At 46.7% G+C, this 25,172-nt stretch overlaps 2 pseudogenes and 1 gene segment (V, D, J or C); all 3 read left to right on the top strand.

Annotated features, from left to right (window-relative positions):
* The window catches only part of LOC149120180 (Ig heavy chain V-A1 region BS-5-like), a 480,385-nt gene that overhangs the window by 417,624 nt on the left and 37,589 nt on the right, over positions 1-25,172 (top strand).
* LOC138847235 (Ig heavy chain V-A1 region BS-5 pseudogene) lies at positions 7,118-14,725 on the top strand (annotated as a pseudogene). Its single transcript, XR_016226907.1, has 2 exons — positions 7,118-7,231; positions 14,343-14,725. The product of XR_016226907.1 is annotated as an Ig heavy chain V-A1 region BS-5 pseudogene (transcript).
* On the top strand, positions 10,787-12,047 carry LOC138847236 (vinculin pseudogene; annotated as a pseudogene).

The raw sequence follows: 25,172 nt of genomic DNA, 5'->3' as shown, positions 1-25,172 counted from the left end.
GTCCTGGGACCCTCCTGGGGGGCTCCCTGCTTGAACTCAAGAGAGAAATGTGCTGGACATCAATAGTCAAGGTCATCACTGAATGAAAATTGTTGGGTGTGCACTTCCAGCTGATCTGGTTCTGCTCCAGTGCCATGGGACCCCCTGCACCTGCTGTGGATCAGGGAGAGCAGAAAGTGGGACACACAGTGGCTGTGCACTCTAGGGCTGGAGTCCACATCACAGGGAGCTGTGTCTGTGGCTCCAGCATGATGACCAGTGTCCTGAGGCTGAATCACAGCTGCAGGAAGAGCCAGTCTCGGAGACCATTTGTCCAAGTCTCTGCTCTTCACTCTGTATCTGTGCTGACTGGGATCATCAATCCATTTGTTGTCTTTCATCTATTTAGAGAGGGAGACATCCAGGCTGCATATCAGAGTGCTGGACAGAGCCCATTTACACATTTTGCACACTAGTAACTGACAATGCACCCTGGAAGACAGTAGATGATGGATCTGTTATGAGGCCCCATCACCATGAGGCAACAGTGATGCAGTTCCATGCTCCTGGGTTCCAGCTGCCAAGACTGAGTGCACTGCCTTCATTTATCATCTCCATAAAACATTGGCAAACACAACACCAGTATTCAGAGATCTGAATCTCCATGATCTCCCATTTTTGCCATTTCATTATCATTAAATATTTGGTAAATAATATTTAATATAGGCATATGAGGTACAGTGATATGTGTTGAATAAACGAATGCATACTGTGTGGAATAATGAAGTCAGACTTACTGACATGTTTATCACAAAACCCACATTTTTCATGGTAGAATGTTGTTTGTCTAATGTCTTGGTATTCTACAGACACTATATTCTCTTAACGTCTGTCACCATGCTGCACAGTAGATCCCTCAGTGTGTGGATCCTGTGGGACTGAAACTCTGACCTTGCTCCAGCACCTCCTCTGTTACCCCCTCCCTCAGACGTTGGTCTTCACCATTGAACTTCTGCCTTGTGAGTTCATCCTTTAATCCCACGTAGGTAGCATCACATATTATTTGGCTTCTTGGCCTGGATAGTTTAGCAGAGTGTACTTATCCTGACATATTATCCTTGGATATTATTCTCCAGGATCATCCATGTTATCCAAGATACCAGAATTTCTTCCTCTATACTATAACCATATAAACTTCCTGTTAAAATATAACTCTGTCCATTTGTCCCATTATCCATTCCTTCTTTTTTTTATTTTTTTTATTTTTTTATTTTTTTTTAAATTTTTTTTTTGACAGGCAGAGTGGACAGTGAGAGAGAGAGACAGAGAGAAAGGTCTTCCTTTGCCATTGGTTCACCCTCCAATGGCCGCCGCGGCCGGCGCTGCGGCCGGCGCACCGCGCTGATCCGATGGCAGGAGCCAGGAGCCAGGTGCTTTTCCTGGTCTCCCATGGGGTGCAGGGCCCAAGCACCTGGGCCATCCTCCACTGCACTCCCTGGCCACAGCAGAGGGCTGGCCTGGAAGAGGGGCAACCGGGACAGAATCCGGCGCCCCGACCGGGACTAGAACCTGGTGTGCCGGCGCCGCTAGGCGGAGGATTAGCCTATTGAGCCGCAGCGCCGGCCTATCCATTCTTTCTTAAATGCAAATTTTCCTGGATTATATGTGTGAACTCTTGAGAATGATGCTGCTTTAATTGAACATGGGACTACAGAGGTGTTTTTCATAGTAACTGCAGAATGTTGTGCCATCAGGCATGATAATATTGTGAACAGCATGGCATTCTTCAGGCTAATATTGTGAACATGGATGGGAGGGACCCCATCCCCACACAGGACTTCAGATGAGACCAGGGCTGACTCTAGGAGCACTGTGCTCTCTGCTGAAGCTGGGGACCCAGGAGATCTACTGTGATCTCCTCCATAGCAGATTCCACAGGAATGAACAAATCCCACTAGGCCTCACTCCAAGAACTCCCATCTTTTCTCCCATGGTCTTCCTGGGAGCACATCTAAAACACAACACCTTTGGGACACACTGAGCTGTGGTGGAATGAGAAGGCCATGCCTAGATGGCTGCTAGCAAGCAAGCATCAGTTACTCAGGGATGGCTTCAATGCCACCTGGCAATGGAGCCTGCCTGGCAACAGGGTCTGATTGGATGGCTTCAGATACTGCCTGGCAACAGGCTGTGATTGCTTAGGCATAAACTGCCCCTTGACCAGATTGGCTGCCTCGGCTATATAAGCGGCTGTACCTACTGAAACAAATGAGTCTGCGGGCTGCTCGCCTCTGGCATGCTTTCACCCAACTCCTGGGGTCCTGGTGGTGACCCCGCGCCTCTTGCCCCCACCACGCTCCTCCTCTCATAACAAAACCATAGCAACACTGAGCCACACACATATCAGAGAGGTTTGCTTCTATACCCATTGTAGGCCTGATGACACAGAACCTGTCGATCAGGATGAAGAAGCCAATTGTGTATCACTGTTATTTGAGACTGCAGAAGACTCAGAACAGTTCTAAACACGGCTCAGACAGACAGTTCCTTTTTATTCCTTTTGGATACAGGCTATTGATCATACATTTGATACGAGAATAGTCACTTCCAATTGGTGTGTATGCTGCTCACTTCTCAGTCAGTCTGCAGAAGCTCTGTAGTTATGCAGCATCATCTGAGAGTGTTTTCTTAGGTTGCTTGAATTTTGAATTCTGAAAGGGAAATCATGGCGAGAACAACATCAGGGAGATTTTGCCCTATGTTTCCTTTGGTAATTTTACAAGGACATTATATCTCACATCAGATCCTGGTTAATTCCATGCTTTTTATGTAAACATCCAGACCGTGCACCCCCTGCCAGTGCTATCACATTGGGGCCATGCTCAGCACTGATGGTGTGAGGACAAACCACATCCACCCCCAGCAGGCTGCTCCCAGCATTCCCTGTGGTCCTGTTCAGGGCACTGGAGACCTCAGCTTCCTCCATGAGGCCCTGACATTGAATCCACTCATGGCGTGGAGTTGTCACTGGATGCACTCCCCAGAGACGATGCCATTCCACGTCTCCCAGGCACCTGTGCATTTTATATGTTTGCCTTTATATTTCTTTTTAAATTTATAGATATGATATAAATTTTAAACTTTATCATTTTATTAATACCTTGTCTGTATGTATTTGTCCAAAACCACAGAGAGACTGAGACTGACAGTGATCTAACTCCTGGGTCACTTCCCAGATGGCTACAAAAGCTCCAGCTAGGTCAGGTGACAGCCAGGTGCTTGGAATTCTGTCCAGGTATCCACGTGTGAGTACTGGAACTTCACAATGGCCTCCCAGAGGGGCTTAGGCAGGAATCTGACACTGGAACCAAACTAGGACACAGCACTCAGCATCCTGACACGGGAGGCAGCAATCCCACAGGCTCACTCCAGTGCTGCACCTGTCACCACCTTATCATCACTGCTTTTAAAGAATTGATTTCTTCCCTTGGGATTCAGTTGTTTGTGGTCATTCAACATTAGGAAATAGGCTCCTAATGATATTTATAATTAATCTTTCCATTTTTTAAAAAAAATCTATTTTTTATTTGAAAGGCAGTGTTATAGCAAGAGAGGAAGAGACCAACAGATGGTGAGAGAAGCTCCCATCCACTAGTTCACTTCCTATATGGCAGCAAAGGTGGTGCTGGACAAGCCTAATGCAAAGAGCTGGGAACTTCCTAAAGTTTCCCACATGGCTTGAAGGGGACACACACTTGAGTCATCGTTGACAGAGTTCCCAGGTCTGCATCCCAGCAGGGAGCTGGATTTGAAGTGGAGCAAGCAGAATCTGAACCCATGCTCCTGAGTGATGCATGCATAGGGATGGCAGCTTAACCTGCAGGGCCACAACATTGGCCCCCATGGGTGTGATCTGAAAATACTTCCTCCCCATTGGTGATCATATCCTTGTTCTTCAATCTTTCTCTTTGTTACTCAAAATCTGTAGTCGGATCCATTATTCTTTGTCTATGTATCTTGGTTGCCTGTACTTTGGAGATTATCAAACTATCATTGCCCAAACCAATGGGAACTTGCTTTTGTCCTGTGTTTTCCTCTAGAACTTTACAGTATCGGGTCTTGCCTTTAAGAGTTTCATCCTGTTCACTCTCTTTGGGATACTGGTGTGAGATGACAGCATGATGAATTATTTTAGGTGCATTCAAGTTTCCCCGACACCATGAAATTCCGCATTCAGTTCCCTGAAACATTTCAGATGACCTCATTGCATGAACTCATGGGAAGCACAAGTGGACATTTGCATTCAAGGAATAATCTGTTTGGAAAGTGTGTGGTGTGGACTTACAGGTTCTTTTTCTGCTCCAGTGTGGTGGAATCCGTTGAATGCAGTGCTCTCAGGGTGAACAGAGGGGGACAGTCCAGGGCCGTGACTCCGGGGCCAGAGTCCCCATCCCTGGGATCTGGCTGCCAGGGGCTGCCACACACTGACCCACCTGGTGAGCTGAATCAGTGCTGCGTGATGAGCCAGCCCCAGACCATTTGACCAGCATCCCCGCTCCTCCCTCCCTGGCTCCCCCTGGCTGTCCTCATCAGTACTTCATCCTTTCCAAGAGAGAAAATAACTCCTCTTCTGTCAAGTTCATATTCGTCCAGGGCAAACCAAGTTCCTGCAGCCAGAAATGCCCAGTGCAGCGATCCCCTGTGTTTTACAGGATATTTTCTGCTAAACTGCAATTGATCTGCCATGAACAGTCTTACAGAAACTGCAGCCAGTCACTCACCTCATGCAGCAATGTGTGTTCTGAGTGACTCCCATCTAAATCCAGAGACACAAAAATTCCTACTAAATTAAAACAGTTGTCACATCTCTGCCTTTTCTGAGAGAAGATTGACAAACAGAAAGTGTTTCTATTTAGCTGGGGACAGTTTTCATGCATTCGCCTAGAGAATTCATTGACACAATCCACCATCTGACACAGTGAATTCTATTGTTATGTGAGAACACCTCATATCTACAGCACTAGAAAATGTGAAATTTAATTTGTCAGATATCTACAGTCACAAGAAATTACCCCACCAAGAGAATTCACTCAAATTATAACTGATAGAAACATATTCCATTTGTGTAAACACCATGACAGAGTCTCCCCCCAGGTGCTGAGGGGCTGTCAGTTGTACAAGATGCTGGGTCCCCAGGGTGACAAATGGCAGGACTGCACCATGGTGAGAAGAGGGTGGCCTTGTCTGGGCAAGCAGGACTGGGGTCTCTGATGGCTGTGTTTTCAAGGAGTTGGCAGGTGGGCCTTGGTGGTCCATGAACTAACATCTTGTGAAACCAGTTGGACACAGGGAGATTGGGGGGTAAAGTAAACAGCACAGAGAGAGGTTTCCATGGACGTGATCTGAGTGAAGACAGGGGCTCTTCTAAAATGACTCAGCTTCACACATGGGAGGGGAGGAATTCGAGAGGGCAGTGGTGGGGCAGTTATGCCAGCCGGGCACGACAGATAACCTCTCACGTGCCAATGAACTCACAGCCCTCGTGACTGCATTAGTACCAGGAATGATTGCAACACCACGTAATTTTCTTCTTAGAATAAAACCACAGACAGACGCAAGACAAGTCAACAGAAAATTGTCCCTTCAAAATAGATTTCATAAATGTTAAACTGACAAATAGTACCTGAATCCCTATGTGAGGTATAAGGAAAGGTGTTGATGTGGATTTATTTCATCAGGAATTCTAGAGTCAGACAAACTCACAAGTCCTTCCCTAGCAACACCACCATTCTTTGTGATCGAATGACAAATGCCTACTCCTGCAGGAACTGGAAAGAACACAATAAAGCTTCATAACTGTTGTCCCCGTGCTGTGCAGTAGATCTCTCCACGTGCCTCTCTGGTCACAGAAAAATTCTCTGTGCTTGCAGGAATGTGGTCCCTTTTCTTCTCTACTCCCAGACTCAGTATCTGCATTGTACTTCCTGCCTCTGTGAGCTCACAATTGTGGATTCCATATATAATTAAGATCATCAGGGCCGGTGCTGTGGTATAGTGCGTAAAGCCTCTGCCTTGAGTGCTGGCATCCCATAAGGACGCCAGTTGGAGTCCTGGCTGTTACACTTCCAATCCAGCTCTCTACTGTGGCCTGGGTAGGCAGTAGAAGATGGCTGACATCTTCAGCTCCCATAATCCATGGGAGACCCAGTGCAGGCAACTGGCTCCTAGATTCAGATCAGTGCAGCTCCGACCATTGTTACCATTTGGAGAGGGAGCCTGTGGATGGAGGACTTCTCTCTCTCTCTCTCTCTCAGTGCCTCTCCTTCTTTCTCTATGTATCTCTGACTAAAAAAGTGAAATAAATCTTTATAAAAATGAGGAAAATCACATGGTACAAAACCACATTTTTAAGAAAAAACTAAACAAAAATAATGAACCTTAAATGAATCCACTGGCAGTCTAAAAGTGGGCAGCAGGAATTAGGACACAATTGGCTAAGTCCCCACTAAGGACACCCACGTTCCCATCAGAGTGCTGCTTTAGCTCAGCCACACGGCTTCCCACCATTTGATGATAATGCATCATGGGAAACTGTACCTGATGCTACAAGCGAATGAGCTCCTACCACTGACGGAGGAAACACAGATCCAGTCTGTTGCTCTAGGATTCAGGAAGACCAACTCCTAGATGTTGTAGACATTTGTTATTGTGGAGCTGTCAGTCCAAAGGCAGAAACCTCCCATTGTCAACTCACTGTCCATCTCTACATTTCTGTATCTCTCATCCATTCTCTCTCTGTCACTGTTCCAATGTCATGAGAATAGTTAAAAATGAACCGAAGGTTACTTTAAAATGAAGGACATGATATTGATAACACTGGATATTAAGGGCACACACATATTAGAATGAAATGAAGTCATTGCCTTCAACTGTTAAAACAACAATGAAAAAATAAAATTTCATACACTCTGAATCCTATCATAGCCATCACCCTACACACCCAGGTCACCCACGTCTGCACTGGGCACTGTCCTGTCTGAGGCGTCTGACCCCATGCCTGCTATATTTGGGCAGCACATGCAAATAGGTCCTCCCTTTGCCCATGAAAACCAGCCCAGCCCTCACGCTGCAGCTCTGGCACAGGAGCTCCAGCCCCAGGACTCCCAGGTGTCCACTCAGTGATCGCACTCAACACAGACGATCACCATGGAGACTGGCCTGCGCTGGCTTCTCCTGGTCCCTGTGCTCAAAGGTAATGATGCAGAACGCGGGGCACTGAGTCTGGGAGAGGACGTGAGTGAGAGACACAGAGAGTGAGTGAGAGTGTCCTGACCATGTCGTCTGTGTTTGCAGGTGTCCAGTATCAGGAGCCGCTGAAGGAGTCCGGGGAGGCCTGGTCACGCCTGGAGGAAATCTGACACTCACCTGCACAGCCTCTGGATTCGACATCAGTAGCTACAACATGCAATGGGTCCGCCAGTCTCCAGGGAAGGGGCTGGAATACATCGGATACATTAGTTATGGTGGTAGCACATACTACGCGAGCTGGGTGAATGGTCGATTCACCATCTCCAAAACCTCGACCACGGTGGATCTGAAAATGACCAGTCTGACAGCCGCGGACACGGCCACCTATTTCTGTGCCAGAGACACAGTGAGGGGCCCTCAGGCTGAGCCAAGACACAAACCTCCCTGCAGGCGCGCGCGGCTCCACCAGGGGGCGCATAAGATCACTGAGCGCAGATTCTGGTCCTGCACAGGCGCAGAGGGAGATGAAGCCCTGGTTCCTGTCAGGGAATTGGGGTTTCCTCTCCTGTAATAGTTTTGAGGGAAGAATTCTACTTTTTGATTCTGTCCCTCCCAATTTCAATGACGGATTGAAAGTTTGATGTAAAAGGAAGAAGTCCTAAATGAACAATTTGGTTCATGGACAGCGACTGTGCTCACCAGGGTCAGAGATGTGGGAATATTGAGGACACTATTGAGTCTCTTCCAACCTGACTCCGGACAGCACCCTCAGGGCACTGAAAGCTTTTGACAGTTTCAGTTTTCCCTGTATAACCAGGGACAGCTGAGACAGGGTCGTAGATCTGTTAAACAGCAACTATTCCACTCATCCCTCTCCTGCCACAACCAGCAAGTGTGCACTGAACCAACCTTTGACTCTACATGTGGGTGATCCACACTCACTTTCTGCAGACTTTAACCCGACCTGCATTTCCCTTTAATCCTGGAACAGTCTGTGGTCCCTGTGTGAATGTCACAGCACTCAGGAATGTACTTGCAGCTCAGCTGTGTCTCAGGCTGAGCTTCTGCAGGCACCTGGGAAGCCTACAGGGACTTCCTCATCCTCTAGGTCCTGGGACCCTCCTGGGGGGCTCCCTGCCTGATCTCAGGAGGGAAATGCACTGGAAATCAGTAGTCAAGGTAATCACTGAATGGAAAGTATTGGGTGTGCCCTTCTAGCTGATCTGGTTCTGCTCCAGTGCCATGGGACCCCTGCACCTGCTGTGGTTCGGGGAGAGCAGAAAGTGGGACACACAGTGGCTGTGCACTTTGGGGCTGGAGTCCACATTATGGGGAGCTGTGTCTGTGGCTCCAGCATGACGCCCAGTGTCCTGAGGCTGGATCACAGCTGCAGGAAGAGCCAGTCCCAGAGAACATTTGTCCAGAGTCCCTGCTCTTCACTCCATGTCTACGCTGACTGGGGTCATCAATCCATTTGGAGTCTTTCATCTTTTTAGAGAGGGAGACATCCATGCTGCATATCACAGTGCTGGACGGAGCCCATTTACACACTTTCTGATAATTGTGCTGACAATGCACCCTGGAAGAGAGTAGATGATGGATCTGTTATGAGGCCCCATCACCAAGGTGGGAACACTGATGCAGTTCCATGCTCCTGGGTTCCAGCTGCCAAGGCTGAGTGCACTGCCTTCATTTATCATCTCCATAAAACATTGGCAAACACAACACCAGTATTCAGAGATCTGAATCTTCATGATTTCCTATTTTTGCCATTTCATATTCATAAATGTTTGATAAATAATATTTAATATAGACTTATGAGGTATAATGATATGTGTTGAATAAATGAGTGTATACTGGGTGGAATAATGAAGTCAGACTTACTGACATGTTTATCACAAAACCCATGTTTTTCATGGTAGACTGTCGTTTGTCTAATGTCTTCGAATTCTGCAGACACTATATTCTCTTAACTGCTGTTACCATGCTGCACAGTAGACCCCTCAACGTGTGGATCCTGTGGGACTGAAACTCTGACCTTGCTCTATCGTCTCCTCTGTTCCTCCCAAGCACAGACATTGGTCTTCACCATTGAATTTCTGGCTTGTTAGTTCATCCTTTTTATCCCATGTACGTAGCATCACATATTATTTGGCTTCTCGGCCTGGATACTTTAGCAGAGTGTACTTACCCTGACATATTATCCTTGGATATTATTCTCCAGGATCATCCATGTTATCCAAGATACCAGAATTTCTTCCTCTTTACTGCCTTATAAACTTCCTGTTAAAATATAACTCTGTCCATTTGTCCCATTATCCATTCCTTCTTAAAGGGAAATTTTCCTGGATTATATGTGTGAACTCTTGAGAATGATGCTGCTTTAATTGAACATGGGACTACAGAAGTTTTTGCCATAGTGACTGCAGAATGTTGTGCCATTAGGCATGATAACATTGTGAACATCATGGCAGTCTTCAGGCTAATTTTGTGAACATGGATGGGAGGGACCCCTTCCCCACACAACGTCAGATGAGACCAGGGCTGACTCTAGTAGCACTGTGCTCTGTGCTGAAGCTGGGGACCCAGGAGATCTACCGTGGTACCTCCAACAGCAGATTCCCCAGGAATGAACAAATCCCACTAGGCCTCACTCCCAGAGCTCCCATCTTTTCTCCCATGGTCTCCCTGGGAGCACACCTAAAACACAACGCCTTTGGGACACACTGAGCTGTGGTGGAATGAGAAGGCCATGCCTAGATGGCTGCTGGGAAGCAAGCATCAGTTACTCAGGCATGGCGTTAATGCCACCTGGCAATGGAGCCTGCCTGGTAACAGGGTGTGATTGGATGGCTTCAGATACTGCCTGGCAACAGGCTGTGATTGGTTAGGCATAAACTGCCCCTTGACCAGATTGGCTGCCTCAGCTGTATAAGCTGCTGTACCTACTGAAACAAATGAGTCTGCGGGCTGCTTGCCTCTGGCCTGCTTTCACCCAACTCCCAGGGTCTGTGTGGTGACTCCGCACCTATTTCCCCCACCAGAATGAATCCATAACAACACTGAGCCACACACAATCAGAGAGGTTTGCTTCTATACCCATTGTAGGCCTGATGACACAGAACCTGTCGATCAGGATGAACAAGCCAATTGTGTATCACAGTTATTTTGAGACTGCAGAAGACTCAGAACCAGTTCTAAACATGGCTCATACAGACTGTTCCTTTTTATTCCTTTTGGATACAGGCTATTGATCATACATTTGATACGAGAATATTCACTTCCAATCGGTGTGTAGGCTGCCCACTTCTCAGTCAGTCTGTAATGCAGAAGCTCTGTAGTTATGCAGCATCATCTGAAAATATTTTCTTAGGTCTCTTGAATTTTGAAGATCTGAAAGGGAAATCATGGCGAGAACAACATCAGGGAGATTTTGACCAATGTTTCCTTCAGTAGTTTTACAAGGACTTTGCATCTGCCATCAGAGTCTGGTTATTCCATACTTTTCATGTAAACATCCAGACCGTGTACCCCTTGTCAGTGCTGTTACATTGGGGCCATGCTCAGCACAGATGCTGTGAGGACAAACCACATTTACCCCCAGCTGGCTGCTCACAGCATTCCATGTGGTCCTGTTAGGGGCACTGGAGACCTCAGCTTCCTCCATGAGGCCCTGATATTGAATCCAATCATGGCGTGGAGTCACCACTGGATGTACTCCCCAGAGACGACGCCATTCCATGTCCCCCAGGCACCTGTGCATTGTATATGTTTGCCTTTATATTTCTTTTTAAATTTTGTAGATATGATATAAATTTTAAAATTTATCATTTTATTAATACCTTGTCTGTATGTATTTGTCCAAAACCACAGAGAGACTGAGACTGACAGTGATCTTCTAACTCCTGGGTCACTTCCCCAATGGCTACAAAAGCTTCAGCTAGGTCAGGTGACAGCCAGGTGCTTGGAATTCTGTCCAGGGCTCCCACGTGGGAATACTTGGAACTTCACAATGGCCTCCCAGAGTGTGCTTAGGCAGGAATCTGACACTGGAACCAAACTAGGAACAGCACTAAGCATCCTGACATGGGAGGCAGGAATCCCTCAGGCACACTCCAGTGCTGCTCCTGTCTCCACATATCATCACTGCATTTAAGGAATTGATTGCTTCCCTTGGGATTCAGTTGCTTGAGATCTTTCAACATTAGGAAATAGGCTCCTAATCATATGTATAATTAATCTTCAAGTTATTTTAAGTATCTATTTCATTTTAGCTGCCGCAGAAAGCCGGGGAGGTGATTAACCAGCCAATGATGATGGCTGTCAGGCAGCTCCATGATGAAGCTCGCAAATGGTCCAACAAGGGCAATGACATCATTGCAGCAGCCAAACGCATGGCTCTGCTGATGGCCAAGATGTCTCGGCTTGTGAGAGGAGGCAGTGGTACCAAGCGGGCACTCATTCAGTGTGCCAAGGACATCGCCAAGGCCTCGGATGAGGTGACTCGGTTGGCCAAGGAGGTTGCCAAGCAGTGCACAGATAAGCAGATTAGAACCAACCTCTTACAGGTGTGTGAACGAATCCCAACTATAAGCACCCAGCTCAAAATCCTGTCCACAGTGAAGGCTACCATGCTGGGCCGGACTCCCATCAGCGACAAGGAGTCTGAGCAGGCCACAGACATGCTGGTTCACAAAGCTCAGAGCCTCATGCAGTCTGTGAAGGAGACTGTGTGAGAAGCAGAAGCTGCTTCAGCCAAAAATCGAACAGAAGCTGGATTTATACTGCACTGGGTTAGAAAGACTCCCTGGTACCAGTAGGCACCTAAATGGACATGGTTGGCACAGAAACCCCTACTAAATAGAAGGAAAATGATCAAGGCCCAGGAGACACCCATAGGTGCTGGGGCTTGAATGCCACAACCTGGCCTGACATCAGAAAGGAATGGAGGCCTCTTCATATTAGAAACCATTTATACTCTTTTGTCATGGATGCTTTGAGATGTGTCTCCATAAAAAGCTTGTATTCTCAAAACACAGTTATATTCATGCACACTCTATCCCAGTAGGCATGGGTTTCTGGCCCATGGACTTCACCTAAGCTCAGAATCCAAGTGAACACTAGCCAGACACCTCTTCTGCCCTTATTCTTTAGGGGACATTTCCCTTTCTGTTTCCATTTTACTGGTCCTCATCCTCCCATCAGGCTCCCAAGACCCAGAGCCCAGGCAATTCAGTTAAGAAGGAAATCACTGTGCCTCCAAAAATGGTTTTGGGCTTTCCGTGTTGCTGCTGACCCTACAAAAAAATGTGAATGACAGTGTTATAGCAAGAGAGGAAGAGACCAACAGATGGAGGGAGAATTCCTTCCACTGGTTCACTTCGTGAATGGCTGCAAAGGCTGGGATGGCTTAGCATGAAGCCAGGAGCCTGGAACTTCCCCCAGTTTCCCGCAGGGTTGGAAGGGGACAAACACTTGGGTCATGGTAGACGGTGATCACCATTGCACTGCCTACCTCTGTGCATTCAAGCTTGTGGGCTGCATATATAACTAATGTCACATACTATGTGTCCACATCTACCTGGATCTTTTCTTTTAGTATGTATGCTCCAGGCTGACCCACGTTTCATAATGACAGAACAACCTCCTTCTTAATACTGAATAATACTCTATGTCCAAATGTGAAAGAATCCATTCACTGTTTTATGCACACTTGTTCTTTGTAAACTGAACTATTGGGAACAAAGCTGCAACCTGAACACAGGACTGGGGGTGAATTGTGACACAGTGACTTCTACCCAGTGCTTGACCTCAACTCAGAGTCATGATTACTAGACACAGGGAAGGGGGGGAGGGGGACACAGGGCAGCTGATACCAGGGCAGAAAGCTCCACCAAAGGCAGGAATGATTCTGCCTACACCACAGTGGGCTGACTCAGTTCACCACAAAACACAGCATGTTCCACAAATAACTAGAACTGAGGTCTCCAGGCCTCCCAACAGAGTGATGGAAAAGGAGGTGGAAATGTGAATGACAGTGAGTTGATCTGTGCCCATTTCTACCATGCAATTCCAATAGCACACAAACCCCACTACCATGTACAGTGTTCTGTGTTCAGGAACATTTTTAAACAGTTTAAATAATTTTTAAACTTTAAGGCAATGGAGGAATAAGGAAACAACATAGTTAACCTTAAAAAATGCACTTGCAGTCCTTTATCTGTTTAAAAGTGGTTGACAGGCATTAGGCCAAAATTGGCTAAGTCCCCACTAGGGACACCCGTGTTCCCATCAGAAAAATGACTGAGTCCAGCCTCACGGCTTCCCACACTTTCCCCTCATAATGCATCATGGGAAACTGTAGATGATGCTACAAGCAAAGGAGCCCCTACCACCAACGATGGAATTACAGACACGGTTTCTTGATCCAGGGTTCAGAAAGACTAACTCCTAGATGTCATAGGCATTTGGGATGTCTGGGCTGTCAACCCAAAGGCAGAAATCTCCCATTGTCACCTTTTCTGTCCATCTCTACATTTCTGTATCTCTCACCCCTTCTCTCTCTATCCTGTCCCAATATCTTTCATATAGATGAAAAGGAACTAATGGGTATTTAAATAAATGAGGGACATGATATTGCTAACACTGGATATGAAGGGTACACACATATTAAAATGAAACAAGGTATTTGCCTTCACCTTTTTAAAAATATGGTAACATAAAAATTCATATGATCTGAATCCAATCATAGCCATCACCCTACACACCCAGGTCACCTCATCTGCCCTGGGCCCTGTCCTGTCTGAGGCATCTGAACCCATGACTGCTATATAGAGGCAGCACATGCAGATAGGGCCTCCCTCTGCCCATGAAAACCAGCCCAGCCCTCACCCTGCAGCTCTGGCACAGGAGCTCCAGCCCCAGGACTCCCAGGTGTCCACTCAGTGATCGCACTCAACACAGACACTCACCATGGAGACTGGGCTGCGCTGGCTTCTCCTGGTCGCTGTGCTCAAAGGTAATGATGGGGAACGCGGGGCACTGAGTCTGGGAGAGGACATGAGTGTGAGACACAGAGAGTGAGAGTGTCCTGACCATGTCGTCTGTGTTTGCAGGTGTCCAGTGTCAGTCGGTGGAGGAGTCCGGCGGTCGCCTGGTAAAGCCTGACGAATCCCTGACACTCACCTGCACAGCCTCTGGATTCTCCCTCAGTAGCTACTACATGATCTGGGTCCGCCAGGCTCCAGGAAAGGGGCTGGAATACATCGGAATCATTAGTTATGGTGGTAGCACATACTACGCGAGCTGGGCGAAAGGCCGATTCACCATCTCCAAAACCTCGACCACGGTGACTCTGACAATCACCGATCTGCAACCTTCAGACACGGGCACCTATTTCTGTGCCAGAGACACAGTGAGGGGCCCTCAGGCTGAGCCCAGACACAAACCTCCCTGCAGGGGCGCGCGGCTCCACCAGGCGGCGCACAGAACGCACTAGCCCAGATTCTGGTCATGCGCAGGCGCAGAGGGAGATGAAGCCCTGGTTCCTGTCAGGGAATTGGGGTTTCCTCTCCTGTAACAGTTTTTAGGGAAGAATTCTACTTTTTGATTCTGTCCCTCCCAACTTCAATGACGGATTGAAAGTTTGATGTAAAAGAAGAGGTCCTAAATGAACAATTTGGTTCATGGACAGCGACTGTGCTCACCAGGGTCAGAGATGTGGGAATATTGAGGGCACTATTGAGTCTCTTCCAACCTGACTCAGGACAGCACCCTCAGGGCACTGAAAGCTTTGGACAGTTTCAGTTTTCCCTGTATAACGAGGGACAGCTGAAACAGGGCCGTTGATCTGTTAAACAGCAACTATTCCACTCATCCCTCTCCTGCCACAACCAGCAAGTGTGCACTGAACCAACCTTTGACTTTACATGTGGGTGATCCACACTCACTTTCTGCAGACTTTAACCCGACCTGCATTTCCCTTTAATCCTGGAACAGTCTGTGGTCCCTGTGTGAATGTCACAGCACTCAGGAATGTACTGCAGCTCAGCTGTATCTCAGGCTGGGCTTCTGCAGGCACCTGGAAAGCCTACAGGGACTTCCTCATCCTCTAGGTCCTGGGACCCTCCTGGGGGGCTTCCTGCCAGAACTCCGAGGGGAAATGCCCTGGACATCAGCAGTCAAGGTCATAGCAGATAGGAAAGTGTTGGGTGTGCACTTCCAGCTGATCTGGTTCTGCTCCAGTATCGTGGGACCCCTGCACCTGCTGTGGTTCAGCGAGAGCAGAAAGTGGGATACACAGTGGCTGTGCACTTTGGGGCTGGAGTCCACATCAGGGGGAGCTGTGTCTGTGACTCCAGCATGATGCCCAGTGTCCTGAGGCTGGATCACAGCTGCAGGAAGAGTCAGTCCCAGAGACCATGTGTCCAGAGTCCCTGCTCTTCACTCCATGTCTATGCTGACTGGGGTCATCAATCCATTTGTCGTCTTTCATCTATTTAGAGAGGGAGACATCCAGGCTGCATATCAGAGTTCTGGACAGAGCACATTTACACTATTTCTATCCTTGGAAGTGAAAATACATTCTGAAGACAGCAGATGATGGATCAGTTAGGAGTCCCCATGAAAAACGTGCGAACGCTATTGCAGTTCCCTGCTCCTGGGTTCCACGTGCCAGTCCTTGAATGAACTGGCATTTATTTATCATCTGCATAAAACATTGGCAAACACAACCCCAGTATTCAGAGAACTTAATCTGCAGTTGGCCATTTTTGTCATTTCCTTTTCATAAATGTTTGATAAATAATAACTGAACATAGACATGAGATAAATGATACGTGTTCAAAAATGACTGTATCAAATTGATGGAATTATGAAGTCATTCTTATTGACATGCTCATCACAAAATCCACATGTTCCCATGGTCGAATGTCAGTTTCCTGTGTTGGAATTCTGTAGACACAATATTCTCTTAACCTCTGTCACCATGCTGTACAGTAGATCCCTCAGTGTGTGGATCCTGTGGGACTGAAACTCTGACCTTGCTCCACCGTCTCCTCTGTTACCCCCACACTCAGACTTTGGTCTTCACAATTGTATTATGTCTCCGTGAGTTCATCCTTTTATCCCATGTAACTAGCATCACATATTATCTGTCTTCTTGGACTAGATGGTATACTGTACATTTACTGACACATTATCCTTAGGCATTATTCTCAGCATTATCCAAGTTATCCAAGACATCAGAATTTCTTCCTCTTTACTGCCTTATAAACTTCATGTTAAAATATAACTCTGTCCATCTGTCCATTATCCATCCTTCCTCAAGGCTAATTTCACTGGATTATATGTGTGACCTCTTGAGAATGACGCTGCTTTAATTGAACATGGGACTGCAGAGCTGTTTGCCATAGTGACTGTGGATCCTGTGGTCTCCTCCCTGGGATTTCATATTCCTTCTACCCAGGAATGGTGTTGGAGGATCCTGTGATAATTCTATTTCTCAGCTTCTGATGTTTTCCATGAAAGATTTCCTAATTTACCTGACTCCAGCATTTACCAGGTTATCTTCTCTCTCTTCCTGCACAACATGTGTCAGCTCTGGTATGTCTGGTGATACTCAGTCTAACAAAGGGATGGGGTATCTCATTGTTTCTCCAGCATGTACGTGCATGATGATCCCAGATAAAGCATTTTACATGTTTGCCTTTACATATGCTATTAAAAAATTACAGATATACTTTTACCTCTTTTAAAACTTGCATTTGTCCAAAAAGAAAAAGCAACAGAGACTGACAGACAGTGGTCTACTGAATCCTGGGTAACTTCCCAGATGCCATAAAAGAGGAGTTGGGTCAGACCATAGCCAGGTGCATGAATTCAGTCCAAGTCTCACACATGGGATTAACTCATATTCTCGCACTGCCTCTCAGAGTGCACATTGGCAGGAATCTGAAACTGGACCCAAACTAGTACCCAATCCTAAGCATCCATACAGGAGCAGGAATCCCATGTGATACCTTCAAGGCCGCTCCTGTCACCACCTTGTCAGTCACTGCATTTGAATAATTGATTTCTTCCCTTGGGATTCAGTGGCTTGAGTTCATTCAACATTAGGAGATAGGCTCCTATTCATATGTACAGTTATCTTTCATTTCTTTTTTTTTTTTTTTTTTTTTTTTAACTTTTATTTAATGCATATAAATTTCCAAAGTACGACTTATGGATTACAATGGCTTTCCCCCCACTTTCATTTCTTTTAAATATCTATTTATTTTATTTGAAAGGCAGTGTTATGGCAACAGAGGAAGAGACCAACAGAGGGAGAGAGAAGCTTCCATCCACTGGTTTCCTTCCTGAATGGCTGCAAAGGCTGGGCAAGGGCAAGACTGTAGCCAGGAGCCTGGAACTTCCTCCAGTTTCCCACGAGGCTTGAAGGGGACACACACTTGAGTCATCGTTGACAGAGTTCCCTGGTCCATGAGCAGGGAGCTGGATTTGAAGTGCAGCAAGCAGGGTCTGAACCCATGCTGCTGAGTGATGCTGCATAGGGATGGCAGCTTAACCTGCGGGGCCAAATGTTGGACAACCCATGTGTGACCTGAAAATGCTTTCTCCCCATCTGTGGTTGTCTTTGGTTTTTCGATCACTCCCTTTGTTACACAGGAGCTCTGTAGTTGGGTCCATTATCTTTTGCCTACTTTTGCTTGGTTGCCTGTACATTGGAGATTATCAAAATACCATGGCCCAAACCAATGTCAGCTTGCTTTTGTCCAGTATTTTCTTCTAGAACTGTACTGTCTCGGCTCTTGCTTTTAAGGCATTCCTCAAGTTCACTCTGTTTCTGCATCTGGTGTGAGATGACATCATAATTGAATTATTTCAGGTGCATTCAAGTTTCCCCAAACCCAGGTAACGACAGGAAACCCATCCCCATCCTGTGATTTTGTCACCGTGCATTCTCAGAACTCACAGTCTCAGAACGTGTTCCTTTATTTCTAGGTTCTGTTCTGTCCCAGGGCTCTGGGTGTCTATCTTATCCCAGCACCAGGCTTGATTTAGCTCAGATGTGATGAAGCCTCCTGCTTTGCCATCACAAACCTTGATTTTCTTCATGTGAATTCTAGAATTTTCTTTCTTTTCCTGGAAAAAATGTCAGGCTATTTCACAGGAAATGCATTGAATCTGTGAATCACATTGTAGCTTGGCTATTTTAACAAGCTCATTCGTCAAATCCATGACTACGTCATTCCAATTTACAGGGAATCATCAAATTCCTTTTCACTTTTTAAATTATTATGTATTGCATAAGTATGAGTGAAGACCCCTATCTTACACCTTACATAAAACTCCACTCAACATGGATTAAAGATCTAAATCTATGGCCCTAAACCATCCAGTTATTAGAGAACGTTTGTGAAACCCTGCAAGACACTGGCACAGGTAAAGAGTTCTTGGAAAAGACCTGAGACATAGGCAGTCAAAGCCAAAATTAATAAATGGGATTGTATCAAATCGGGAAGTCTCTGTGTGGCAAAAAACACTCAGGCAAGTGAAGAGGCATCTGACAGCATGTGCGAAATTATCTGCAAGCTATGCAACGGATATGGATTAATAACCAGAATTTACAAAGAGATGAAGAAATTCCAAAAACAAAACAAACAACCCAGTTAAGAGATGGGCCAAGACTCAGACATTTTTCAAAAGAGGATGTCCAAATTACCAACAGATGTAGAAAAAATGTTCAGGATCACTAGCGGTCAGGGAAATGCAAATCAAAACCACAAGGAGGTTTCACTTCACCCCAGCTAGAATGGCTTCATACAGAAATCAACAAACATGAATTGCTGGCGAGAATGTGGGGGAAAAAGTACCCTAATCCACTGTTGGTGGGAATGCAAACTGGTAAAGCCACTATGGAAGACGCTATGGAGATATCTCAAAAATCTGAATATAGTCCTACCTTATATGACCCAGGAATCCCACCCCTGGGAACTTACCCAAGGGAAATGAATTCACTACACACAAGAGATACCTGTACCTCCATGTTATAGAAATTGTGGGATATGTGTGCTATCCAATATTACACAGTGGTAAAAAAAAAATGAAATCCAGTCATTTGCAACAGAATAGATGATTCTAGAAAAGATCATAGTTAGTGAAATAAGCCAGTCCCTAAGGGACAAATACCACATGTTCTTCCTGATAGGTGAGACCTAATAGAGCACCCAAAAGGAAATCTAGGGAAGTGATGGCTTGAGCTGCCCTTGTCTTGACTGTCGAGGAACAGTTTTTTGTTTATTTGGTTTTTTGTTTATTTTCCTTCTTACTATTTGTTGAACTCTACTTAACATAGAGTTAATCATATGTATATAAAGTCAATTGAAAAGAGATCTCAGTAAAAAAATAAGAATAGGAATAAGAGAGGGAGGAAGGAAGTTTGTAACTGTAAAGCTGTATAGTTCTGCATACTTTCCTACAGACTTACTTCTGAGGGTACAGTTTTAACACTTGTCACGGGGCTCCAAGTCCCATTAAGCTTAGTGGGAAAAATGCCATTGTAATTGTTAAAGTGATCATATTGAGTGTTAAGGTGAATATATAGGTAGGATTAAGTTTTAAAGTGATCATATAAATAGGGTCAAGTGCCTGGTAATAATAAGAGATAGAATTAAAAAGGAGAGAATGTTCCAACATGGGAAGCAGTCCACACAGCAGACTCAAAGAATGACAATCGCTTTAAGTAACACTCTGACCTCTGATGCAGCACCTAAGTCTTCCTGGTCTGACTGAAAAGCCCATGAGAACATTTCAGCCAAGACACTGTGGCAAAAATATTCTACATGAAGGTTCTCTGTGAGTGAGACCTGTGGGGAAAGAAGTGGCCATCAAAGAAGGAAGTACTTTTCTCTCAAGGGAGGAGAGAACTTCCACTTTGCTTATGGCCTTGTCTAAATACTGAAAGAGATTGTAGATTCAAAAGGCTTTCATAGCCTAAGCAGCTCATGTCAAGAGCCTCGGGTGGTCACTGATGTCATACCTAAGAGTGTTAATTGTTAAATTAACAACAGGGGCACTGTGCACTTATTCCCCATGCACGACCTCTGTCCTCAATGAGTTGTATTATGAGAGTTAACTGTAAAACCAGTTCTCAGTGTGTGTGTGTGTGTGTGTGTGTGTGTATTGTTGAAATCTTCACTTAGTATAGAGTTGGCTTCTGTTTACAAACTAATTGAAAATGAATCTTAATGGAGCATGGGACTGGCAAGGGGAGAGGGAAGAGGAAGAGGGGTGGGAATGTAGGTGGGAGGGTGGGTATGGTGGGAGAAAATGTATTCCAAAAGTTGTACTTATGAAATTTGTATTCCTTAAAAATTTTTCAAATATTAAAAAGTAAAAAACAATAATATTCTTATGTGGGCATCATTCACCCGAATCCTAAATTGCCTCCAAGGTTTTTGAAGTGTTTTTGATGCTACAAATGTAATTTTTTAGAAAAGATTTTTTTATTTATTGAAAGTCAGAGTTACAGAGAGAGAGAAGAGACCCAGAGAAAGAGTTCTTCCACCTGCTGGTTCACTCCCCAGACGACAGTGACACCAGGAGCCAGGAGTTTCTTCAGGGTCTCCCACTTGGACACAGAGGCCCAAGCACTACGACCATGCTTTTCTGCTTTCCCAGGTGCATCAGCAAGAGACAGATTGGAAGACGAACACACAGCAGTATGGGATGCAGGCAACACAGGTGGAGGATTCACCTGCTACACCACAGTGACGTTTTCTGCATTTTCTGCACTTTTGTTCTCAATGTACAATGTACCACTGATTTTCACAAATGGCATGAGGTAGTGGAGTATATTTTTATCCACCATTTCCTGCACGTGCTGTCAGCCCTGTGTTGGCAGTTCGTTTCTGATAGCACTTTCCCCCAGTCACACATGCACTGTGCAGACTCATCCCCTTGCCCAGATGCAGTGGGAGGTGAATCGCTGGTTCCTTCAGGAAATTGGGGTTTGTGGTCCTGTAACCGTTTCCTACGTTCCGATCTGGATGGATGATTCTGTCCCTAACACCGATCACCAAGCAGAAGTTTTGGTATCACGGGAAGACATCACATGAAGAAAATGGAGTTGTTTTGGAGGAATGAATGACATCTCTGGGGCCCCAGCATCTGAGACCTGAGGGAGCTCTGGGCACCCGGGGAGGCTTTTCCAGCCCAAGTCACGGAAGAGCTCTCCGTGGAATTCTCTGATGACGTCATCGGGGACCCCGCTGAGAGCCCAGGGGCAGTGTGGAGCCGGTCAGGGGCTATGGATGCTGCAGTGTTGCACATCTATGCCCTCCCCTCCTGCACAGCTGGGCCCTGAGGGGTGAGCTGACCCCATGGTCCTGTTCCCTGGGGCTCCCGTGTCCATTCTCTACAGCTGTGCCCTCGTCTCCCTTCACTTCTTCACCCTGAACTCACAGGTTGAGGTCCACGTGCTCCAAACCCCAGGTCAGGGATTAACCTGCAGCTCAGGGGTGGCTCAGGCTGTGGCTCCTAGAAATCCTGCTTGTTCTTCCTCACTCACGTCTCCTGGGATCCCCGGACCTGCTCTCATTTGCAAGCAGAGGTGGCCGTTGGTAGTGCAAGGGGTCAGACTCATGGAAAACACTGGGTGTGGAGAGGTCTTGTTCCCCACACTCTGCTGGCCTTGTCTCCATCTCAGGGAGACCAGCAGGTGGGACAGCCCAGTGACGTCTGCACTAGAGTCCAGGTGGTTCTGGACTGTGTCCCTGTGAGCCCACCAATGATCCAACCCTGGAGCTGCATCCCTGCTGCATGAAGGGCCTGCCCCAGAGACTGTGTGTCCAGAGACCCCGACTCCTTCCTCCAGGGACTGCCCGCACCTGTTCTCAGCCGTGCTCCTCCTCCTGTGGAAGCAAAATCATCCTTGCATCTCTCAACTCTGTCATCATCAGGAATGAACAAATTGTCTGCTCTTCACCAGGATAGCTGCATCAACCCCATGTGTTTACTAAATGTCTCCTGCAAAAATGCAATTGCTCTCTCGTGTAGGATTCCTACAGAACCTGAAGCAATTCTCTCAGCTGATGTAGAAATGACTAATTCAGAGTAGCTTCCTGTAAATCTGGAGACACAGGTAAGTGTTGGTTTAAGGTCGGAACAGAGCAGAGGCTGAGTGTGGTTCTTTGACAGTTTTATTCTGCCTGTTAGTACCATCATGCAGTACCCCAAGAGGAGGTGTATGGAGCAAAAAGGTTTATTGAGCTCACAGCTGTAGAGGCTGGAAGTCCAGGATCAGACAGTGAGAATGTTGTGCCATCAGGCATCCTAATATTGTGAACATCATACAGTGTTCAGGCATCTTAATATTGGGAACAGGGGTGGGAGGGACCCCATCCCCACACAGGACGTCAGAGGAGACCAGGGCTCACTCTAGCAGCACTGTGCTCTATGCAGAACCTGAGGACCCAGGAGATCTACTGTGATCTCCTCCATAGCAGATTCCCCAGAAATGAACAAATCCCACTAGGCCTCACTCACAGAGCTCCCCCACTTCTCCCACGGTCACCCTGGAATCACTCCAAAACACGCACACCTTTGAGGACACACTCTGCCACAGGCAGAGGAGGGAGGTTTCCTTCCACACGCATTGTAGGCCTGATGACACAGAACCTGTTGTTCAGGATGACGCCAGTTGTGTAAAACAGGTATTCTGAGACGTTAGAAGACTCAGGGCCAGTTTTAAACACAGCTCATACAGACAGTCCTTTTGTTCCTTTGGGATACAGGCTACTGATCATACATTCTGTATGAAAATAGTTACTTCCGTGTGTGTGTAGGCTGCTCACGTCTCATCGGTCCACTTGCAGTAGAGAAGCTCTGTAGTTTATGCAGCATCATCTGAAAAGGTTTTCTTACGTTGCCTGAACTCTGGAGATCTAAAAGGGAAATGATGGACAGGCCACTATCAGGGAGATTCTGCCCTATATTTCCTTCCAGTAGTTGTACAATGGACTTTGCATCTGATGTCAGATCCTGTTATTCCATGTTTTTCATGTAAACATCCAGACCGTGCACCCCCTGCCAGCGCTGTTACGTTGGGGCCATGCTCAGCACTGATGGTGTGAGGACAAACCACATCACCCCCACAGGCTGCTCCCAGCATTCCCTGTGGTCCTGTTCAGGGCACTGGAGACCTCAGCTTCCTCCATGAGGCCCTGACGTTGAATCCACTCATGGTGGGAGTCGTCACTGGGTGCACTCCCCAGAGACGATGTCATTCCACGTCTCCCAGGCACCTGTGCTAGTTTTACTCAGTGGTGGTCAGTGTGGGGTTTGCCGGGGACAAGGAGACCTGATCAGACCTCCTGACACAGTGTCTAATGCAGGCACTGGGTCCCAGCAGTGTGGCCCTTCCACATGTCCTTACCCACCTGCAGAGGAAGAGCCCACCCCTCCACCAGGTCCTCTCTCTCTATGCTGCTGGACGCTGTCCATGAATGTCACTTCCCCACGTACCATGCTTCTCCTCCCCAGTCCTCAGCTTTGGGGGTGTAGCCATCCCCTGAAGATGCAGACTTCTGTGTCTTGGGGGATCAGTGCTGGCACAGTGTCTGGGGTGGACTCTGCTCACGAACATTTTCTACAGGATTTCACCAGGACATTGGTCATGATGGTTTCTTCCTGCAGGTGAATCACTTTCTTACAGTGGACACAGAGGAGCAGGGTCTGGGGTATTGAGGCTGAGGATGCTGTTCCTACAGAGCCGTGAGCAGAGCCAGCACTGCTTGGTGTGCGTGTGTGGTCGCTCCAACTGAGCAGCTGAAGGCTGCATGTTAGGTGGAACTTACCCTCCATACTTGATGCACGGAGCCTCCCATCATGCATGTGAGGACCTCACCACCCAGTGATCCCATTGAGAGGGGCTCTAGGGAGGGGACAAGGCCATGAAGATTCTGCCTGCATTGAAGGGAATATGAACCTTAGAGAGACCCTCCCATACATTTGTGGTTCCTGGGGCTGCAGGAACAGGAATCTGGTGTTGGGCGCTAGAGTCACATGTGAGAGCATTGCACTCCCTTGGGGGAGGTGCACATCTTAAACAATGCAACTTTCATTTTATTATTTACCTTATATCCATGAAATTTGATAACAGCATTAAGATTAATGTGTTGCACATTTGTGCAAAATACAATATACTTACTCTAATTTATTTCAGTTTTACTCTTATCAGATTTTCAGATATTTTGGTTAAAAACTAAGAAACCCTCATTCACCTGTGCCCTACAGGACCTGCAAACTCAGTGCCTTCAACTTCTGCCCCTGGAAACCTACATGATGCTCAGCGCTGAACTGGATGAAATCTGTTGTGAAGGAGCCCAAAGGGGCTCAGGACTTAATGTGACTGGAGGAGGTGGGCCAGGGCAGGGTGACACAGGGACAGTGGGCAGCACCGTGTGATGTGATATTTGCTCTTGGTGTAGTTGTGATGAGGAGTGAGAGAGGCACAGCTGAGTCGCACTCACCACACACTTTCAACATGTGGGGCTGCCTCTGTATCTATCACAGCTCAACAGCATTGGGAAGCAAATTGCCCAGCAGAGAAATTGTGAAGAACAGACAGACAGACATTGGCACGTGGAACACCACACTAAGATGCACCTGTGTGAAACCTGGTCCTTTGTTCATCTCTCTGTCAAAAACAGAATCGAGCAAAAGTGCTCCATGTTCATGAACTAACTGTTGTGAATGAGGTCACTGTAGTTGGAGATGGGACTGCAAATGTCTAGACATGGTGCCCTCAGATCGCTTGGACACATCCCTCAGACTTCATATTCCCTGTAAGCAACAGCAGGATTTTTTTTTTGACAGGCAGAGTGGACAGAGAGAGAGAGACAGAGAGAAAGGTTTTCCTTTGCCGTCGGTTCACCCTCCGCCAC

The sequence above is a fragment of the Oryctolagus cuniculus genome, chromosome 20, assembly GCF_051225735.1.
Source record: "Oryctolagus cuniculus isolate XC-2025 breed Fujian yellow rabbit chromosome 20, ASM5122573v1, whole genome shotgun sequence".
Lineage (NCBI taxonomy): Eukaryota > Metazoa > Chordata > Mammalia > Lagomorpha > Leporidae > Oryctolagus > Oryctolagus cuniculus.
This window is presented reverse-complemented; position numbering and strand designations above follow the sequence as displayed.